At 43.0% G+C, this 8,042-nt stretch overlaps 1 protein-coding gene across 25 annotated transcripts in view; it reads right to left on the bottom strand.

The window, feature by feature from the left end:
* Positions 1–8,042, bottom strand: part of NCKAP5 (NCK associated protein 5) — a 1,093,872-nt gene that overhangs the window by 12,543 nt on the left and 1,073,287 nt on the right. The window lies entirely within an intron of this gene.

Below are 8,042 nucleotides of genomic sequence, written 5' to 3'. Positions count from 1 at the left end.
TGAAGCTCAAGAGCCACCTGATGCAAAGAGCCGACTCATTGGAAAAGACCCTGATGCTGGGAAAGATTGAGGGCAGGAGGAGAAGGGGGCAACAGAGGATGAGATGGTTGGATGGCATCACCAATTCAATGGACATGAACTTGGGCAAACTCAGGGAGATAGTGAGGGACAGGGGAGCCAGTCGTGTGGCGTCTGTGGGGTCACAAAGGGTCGGAGACAACTTGGCGACTGAACAACAACAAAAATGCTGAGGGTTAAAACCAGGGAAAAACATTCTGCATTTTGCATTACTCATTAGCCTACAAATAATTAGGCAACCTGGAGTTATCTCTAACACAAGTGTGTAGACCATCTGGGAGTCATAGAGCACTGTGGCACACAGTCTATTTAGGTGGTTTGCAATAGCCATGGAATCCAGTGAGACTGAGCACTAAGGTCACCCAGAGACACACTGATATTTGTGGATGGAAGAGTGTTACCTCTGCTCAGGTTTAAGGTATGCATCCCCCAATGCAATTTATATTTCAGTTCTAGGGCCCATCAGCCTTTGCTTTAGATAAAGCTATTTCCCAAGGATATTTGACATATCGAATCCTGAGTGTCAAAGCAACTCAGAATCAGTACCAATTTACTGATCCTTTTTCTCAAGAGAAGATTTCTTGATGGGAATTGTTCTAAAGACTTAGAAACAGTAAGCTGTATATTGTGTGTTGCACACAATTGTAAGATGCTCTGATTCCTCATTACCCAGTAAGCACCAGGGGTTCTAGAATGGAAGGATGTGCTAGGTGGGAGAATGCCAGTGGGAATCCACATTTGTTCTAGGTTCCATCCTTTGCTCTGCCACAACAACTCTGGACCTGGATTTACTAAATATTTAAGTAGGGATTATGCTGCTCCTGCAACGTCATTTATTCATTCAAGAGATATTTGTTGAGCACCTTTCATGTACTGGGTAGTACTCTAAATACTGGAGATATTGGAGGTGCATGAGACAAGTTACTGTTCACATGGAATGAGCACGCTAAAGATTTTTTAATACGATGTCAACAAAGAACAAAACTTCAGATATATTAGGAGATGAATCCCTGAGAACTGTTCAACTAGGCTATCCAGCCTAATATTTGGTCTTATGCGCTTCCCTGGCTCAGATGGTAAAGAATCTTCCTGCAATGTGGGAGACCCAGGTTTGATCCCTGGGTCAGGAAGATCCCCTGGAGAAGGAAATGGCAACCTATTCCAGTATTCCTGCCTGGAGAATTCCATGGACAGAGGAGCCTGGAAGGCTACAGTCCATGGGATTGCAAAGAGTTGGACATAACTGAGTAACACTGATTTTGTCTGATAATGGCATTTAGAACACAAATATCCTGACAAACTCGAAGTTCTGACTGTATCCCTTTACCCTAATCCTAATTTTTAAATAATTCCTTAACTTGCTTATCTTCTTTTGATCTTTTTCCATTTTTAGTCTTTAGGATCATTCAAGCCAATGTTTTCCATAGGTTAACTAATAACTATTTACATTCACCTTTTTAAATCTTTCTGGGTCTAGTTATCTCCTAAATTTAACAAGCTTAAGTTGGATTTTTTTCTCTTTTTCTCTAATTCCATATCATTTTTAATACTAACTACATTTTATAACTTGATCCTTTCCTCTCTTTTTTTATTCATATCTGCTGGTTTTGTTTCTACAATACCTTGTCCACAGGGGTCTTTCTATGAATTCCTGGCCTAAGTGGCCAAATTACCCATTTCAATCTTGAACTTATACTCATTCTATTATATAGTTTCTTTTCATATGCACGTCCTGCTTCTAAATTAGATGACCCACTTCTGGAGGCCAGGCATTAAATTTGGTTCTTCTTTCTTCTTCAGATTCTGACCCAATATCTTACATGTTGGAGTTGCTACTGATTGCGTATCAATGAACAAAGTCACTATCAGGTCTATTTTCAATACATAATTCCATTTCAGAGCTCATAGACATGTCTGAGTTTTCATAATATCTACTTTTCCATGATGAAGAGGCATGTAAAATAAGATCATTTCTGATGTTCATCTGGGCTGTGCAAGCCACACTGCTTTCCAGTCCTGGACACACTGGCAGAAGCACTGTGGTTGTTGTCTAGTCACTAAATCATGTCCAACTCTTTTGTGACCTCACTGACTATAGCCCATCAGGGTCCTCTGTCCATGAAATTTTCCAGGCAAGAATACTGGAGTGGATTGCCATTTCCTTCTCCAGGGGATCTACCTGACTCAGGGATCAGATCCGAGTCTCCTACCCTGGCAGGCGAGTTCTTTACCACTGAATCTCATGGTTTCTGGGATTCCAGGATAGCCTCATAAAAACCAGGATGGCCCTTAGATTAATGGATGCCTGACTACCATCTGCTTTGGCAAAAGCAATTTCCCTTCTCTGGCAAGAGCAGAGACCAGTGGACTCACATCCCTAGGCCATCCCCATCAGGCAGCTCTGCTGAGCATCCTGGGCCGCCTTCTGTGCCTCCAGGTGGGCCTAGCCTGTGGCTGGGTGAAGAAGAAGCTGCCATCGCTTCCTGGAAATTCAGGAGCAAGAGCCGAGACAATAAGCTTGTATCTTGGGGTGCGATGTTATTGAAAATATCAGGCCTGTGATAAATGGCACCAACACTGACTCTACCCTTTTATTAAGTGTGTCCTTCAACCAGCAAGTGCAGTCTTTCCTGGCCTGAGCCAGTCCCAGAAAGCTGCTTAAATTCAGATTTCTATCTCCTGAAGACAGGGGAAGCTGGGTGATGTGTTTTGGTGCTTTTAAGTGAAAGTGTAAACAGGACAATGATGACATTCTTAGAGATATCAATAAGACTATCTGGGTGATAAACCCACACATATTACCAAGTGTGTGAAATCAAGAAATGAAACTGTAAGGAGATTAAATTGCAGCCAACTTTGGACAACATTCCAGTACCCTGCAGCATCCAGGTGCTCTTTTATTCTCTCCCTGCCACCAGTAATATATTCAATTGACAAACTGACACTTGCTTTATAAAAGGGATTTTCTTCATGAACCACCTAGGCTGGCTTAACCTTACAAGGTTTACGTCACCGATCCACTACAATAAAAACAAACTTTATTTTTGTCTCACATGCCCAGAACAATGTAATGTTTAAATTAATGTAGAACTGAAAGGCGCCTTGCTCCCAGTGAAGTATGCCTGCCTACCACGACTGTGTAAACACAACTCGATTGCTATGAGAATTAAAGATGGATCAACAAAAATCAATAGTTAATTGTGTAACTCAGGGTCTTTCATTTCAGATCTAATCTGGAAAGAAGATCCAGGAGATGGCTGCTTTTGATTTTCTTAAAATATTATTTCAAGCCTTTCTGTCAGGCAAAGGAGCTCACAGGGTCTTTGCATCATTTCCATAAGTTATTTGGCTTATGAGTAGTCAAGGTCATATTGATCGCTTAGCTCCTCCAGTTTTCATTTTAAAAGTCAGTATCTTTATCAGTCAAGCTGCCTCATTCTGGGTATCTGGCTGGCACTGATGCCAAACAAACTTTATTTCAAAAATAACCCAACACAATAGGTGTCTTGGTACCAGACATGTTGTATAAGTTGGGTTATAAAACACCTTTTGGTCTATTTGATTACACTATCCTTCACAGTTAAATAGCTACATAACCACCCCATTCCCCCATCAGCAAAATACACTGTGCTCTGAAGATGCACCATTTTGTGTGACACAGCAAGACGTGTAAGGTCGAGTTGAGCCCATATAGATGGGTATACTATCTGTTCGGACATTCCCAAAAGGACCAGAGGGAGGGGGAGCTGTTTGAATAGAATCTAAAAAAATTTCTTCCAATCTCATTAGCGCAAACTGATGAGATGGGAAGGAGGGCAGGCAGGCCTCCTTGGCAAAGGGAATAGCACAATAGCATCCAGAAGACCATGGGGGTAACAGATGGACTGTCTTGACCCCAGTTATATTACAGCAGAGCTAAAAATGTAATGTTTGAACTTCTTTTCCCTTTAAAATACAACCTAAGCCTTACTCTCTCTTACATGTTGTTAGAAGCCTTCATCCATTTTGGGGACTGAAGGCAAAATAATTCTTGAAATAATGAATCATTTTTCTTTTGCCAGCTTCTCCAGAAATCCCATGATTATTTTTACTGTTGCAGACAATGACCTTCTCAAAGGAGGCCTATCAAACACTCAAGATAAATAATGAGAGGGTCTCCTTCTCCTGCCTCAAGGGAAAAAAAAAAAACCTGCAGAAAAGGAAAATGTTTGTGATAGCACTAAGATGTTTATCCTAGGATGGGCAGCAGTGTGCTTCAAGTGCAAAGGAGCAGCATGTGTGTTTATGTGTGACCGGTGGCCTCCTTCAACAGGACTCTTGGGGCAGTGTCTTTGGAGAGACCTTGGGGGAGAAACACCTGAGCCCTTCACCCAGTAACACTGGAAACAAAATGTTCTGCTAATGACAGGCAGAGGAAGCTTTAACCTCTTGATCTGTGAGCAAGTTAACTAAAGAAAAGGAAGTTCTAGTTAATGCTGCCTCCCAACATTCTAGAAAACCATGGTTCTGATGTATTACATCTAGGAGCTAAAATTAATCATAGCAAATTCCCCACTTCTTCCCACTTTTCTGCCTTCTCATCAGGCAGCATATCCTCAGAGGGTGAAAGGATCTAGTCTCTTGCCATTGTTGCCCTGGAAGCCAGGTCTTAGAAACCAGGTAGAGGTGCTTCTGAAATAGCCACCTTGCCATGGTTCAGGCACTGTGGAGATGCATGGAAGCCAGCTTTGCAAGGCAACAGATATCTGCCCATCGTTTTTTATTTTTTGATGTATAACATATCCACATTAATTTAAGGATGTATTCCAAAATCAAATGGCAAAGTTCAACAATGCAAAACCAAAATTACTTTTGAACCTACCTAATATCTCACTTATGGCAGAAAGTGAAGAGGAACTAAAAAGCCTCTTGATGAAAGTGAAAGAGGAGAGTGAAAAAGTTGGCTTAAAGCTCAACATTCAGAAAATGAAGATCATAGCATCTGCTCCCATCACTTCATGGGAAATAGATGGGGAAACAGCGTCAGACTTTATTTTTGGGGGCTCCAAAATCACTGTGGATGGTGATTGCAGCCATGAAATTAAAAGACACTTGCTTCTTGGAAGGAAAGTTATGACCAACCTAGATAGCATATTAAAAAGCAAAGACATTACTTTGCCCATAATGGTCCATCTAGTCAAGGCTATGGTTTTTCCTGTGGTCATGTATGGATGTGAGAGTTGGACTGTGAAGAAGGCTGAGCACCGAAGAATTGATGCTTTTGAACTGTGGTGTTGGAGAAGACTCTTGAGAGTCCCTTGGACTGCAAGAAGATCCAACCAGTCCATTCTAAAGGAGACCAGTCCTGAGTGTTCATTGGAAGGACTGCTGCTGAGGCTGAAACTTTGGCCACCTCATGCGAAGAGTTGACTTATTGGAAAAGACTCTGATGCTGGGAGGGATTGGGGGCAGGAGGAGAAGGGGACGACAGAGGATGAGATGGCTGGATGGCATCACTGACTCGATGCACATGAGTTTGGGTGAACTCTGGGAGTTGGTGATGGACAGGGAGGCCTGGCGTGCTGCGATTCATGGGGTCGCAAAGAGTCAGACATGACTGAGCGACTGAACTGAACTGAACTGAATATCTCACTGTTTTTATTTATTTATTTTTAATTGAGGGATAATTGCTTTACAATATTGGTTCCATTTCTTCCATATATCAATGAAAATTTGCTGTCTGACTCAGTGAACTCAATCCGGGGCTCTGTAATAACCTAGAGTGGTGGGAAAGGGTGGGAGGGAGGTTTAAGAGGGAGGGGACATATGTACACCTATGGCTAATTTATATTGATGTATGGCAGAAATGAAAACAATACTGTCCATCATTTTATGGCTTTTGTACTTACAGCTCTGGGGACCTGAACACAGACCTGAACTTTAGGAATAAGTACAAGGCTCTTTCCATACACAGCCCTTTAGTCTCCTCCTTATTTTTGTTGAAACTTCCTTTTTCTGCAGAGTTGGCTGATGGATGGCTTGATTCTAGGCCAGGGGAAGAAAATTCATTGCTGATGAAACCCACTAGGAAGGATATAACTACAGCATGGCTGCAAGGATGGCAGAAGTAGGTAGTGGGGACGAAGGTGGACTCTAGTGCACCTGCTCATTTAGAGGGGCAGCTACTACTTATTTCACAAACATCTAATAGCACTTGTTCTTGTCCTAAAGGCAGGTGGAAGACCTCTACAAGGGAGGTGCCATTAGTTACATCATTTAATACACAGGGAAAGGGAGGCACAGGGAGCTAAGTATCTTGCCCAAGGCCCCACTGCTGTGAGGAGCCAGGCAAGGCCAGGATCCCAGTTCAGGAGTCCAGCAGCAGAGTTCCCTCTCTCAGTTACTATGCCTCCTGCCTTGACACAAGCTCAATCTTATCCTGTGAACATGTTGGCTCACTGTTGCCAGAACTTCTGATTTTTCAAGAGAAATGAAAATCTGGACTTCATATATGAAATCTCCCAATGTTTTGCTGTTGTTTAGTCACTAAGTCCTGTCTGACTCTTTTGTGACCCTGTGGACTGTAGTCTGCCAGGATCCTGTGTCAATGGGGTAGTCCAGGCAAGAATACTGGAGTGGGTTGCCATTCCCTTCTCCAGGGGATCTTCCAGACCCGGGGATTAAGCCTGTGTCTCCTGCACTGCAGGTGGATTCTTTACCACTAAGTCACCACTACTTCCCCTGTGACATTCAACAGTCTTTTACTCTTTCTAATGGGAGTTTGATGTATTTGAATGTGTGTGGTGAGTGGGAGGTGGGAGGAGAAAGAAGCCCTTTGACCAAAAATCAGTGCAGTTAAAGTGCTTTATGAAAAACAACAACAACAAATCTAGTGATATTCCAGCAGGGGGCTTCCTGAAGCTACTGGAAAAATGATGAGGATTGACATACTACCCCCACTCCCGGGGCAAGGGTGTTTTAAATAGACAGTGAGTGAGTGAGTGAAAGTCGCTCAATTGCCTCCGACTCTTTGCGACCCCATGGACTGTAGCCCACCAGGCTCTCCTCTGTCCATGGGATTCTCCAGGCAAGAATACTGGAGTGGGTTGCCAGTACCCTCATAATGCTTCTACAGTCTTTGTCTCTGCCTTCCCCCACAAAGAGAAAATCCCCCAAATAAAAACAAGCAAAAAACTTCAAAAGCCACTCCTTAAACCTTAGGGGTAGCAGGTGACAGAGCTTTTTGATGCCTGTAAACGCCCATCCAACACCTGGGCCACTGCTTGGTCTGTCACCACATAGACAGTAAATCAAAGATGCTTTTATTCTTAATCTTACATGGACTTTCTACTCCTTCCTTGGCTGCAATGGGTGGGAAAGATGATGTCTATATCCTAAAGGAAATCAACCCTGAATATTCATTGGAAGGACTGATGCTGAAGCTGAAGCTCCAATACTTTGGCCACCTGATGCAAAAAGCCGACTCATTGGAAAAGACCCTGATGCTGGGAAAGATTGAAGGCAAAAAGGAGAAGGGGGCAGCAGAGGATGAGATGGTTAGATAGCATCATCAACTCAATGGACATAAATTTGAGCAAACTCCGAGAGATAGTGCAGGACAGAGGAGCCTGGTGTGCTGCAGTCCATGGGATCCCAAAGAGTTGGACACAACTTAGCAAAGGCAACGGAACAACAAACAACAAACTGCCTCTTGACCTATTATCCGCAAACCACACACCACAGGATATTTTTTTCAGAATGGCGAGAGGGGCTGGTATGTGTGTGCAAGTTACTATACTGGTTTTATATGGGCCCTTTCTTCAGTAAGAGTTTGTGAACTTATTCACATGTAGGATAAGGAATAATCAAAACCCAGTTCTACAATGAAGATACTGTGGATTTCCACAGGCTGATTGCACCTATCACTGCCCTGCATACCAATGCTTTCTACAGTCTTTTAAAGCAGGGCACCCCCAACCTCTGGG

The sequence above is a fragment of the Bubalus kerabau genome, chromosome 3 (assembly GCF_029407905.1).
Source record: "Bubalus kerabau isolate K-KA32 ecotype Philippines breed swamp buffalo chromosome 3, PCC_UOA_SB_1v2, whole genome shotgun sequence".
NCBI classification, from domain to species: Eukaryota; Metazoa; Chordata; class Mammalia; order Artiodactyla; family Bovidae; genus Bubalus; species Bubalus kerabau.
This window is presented reverse-complemented; position numbering and strand designations above follow the sequence as displayed.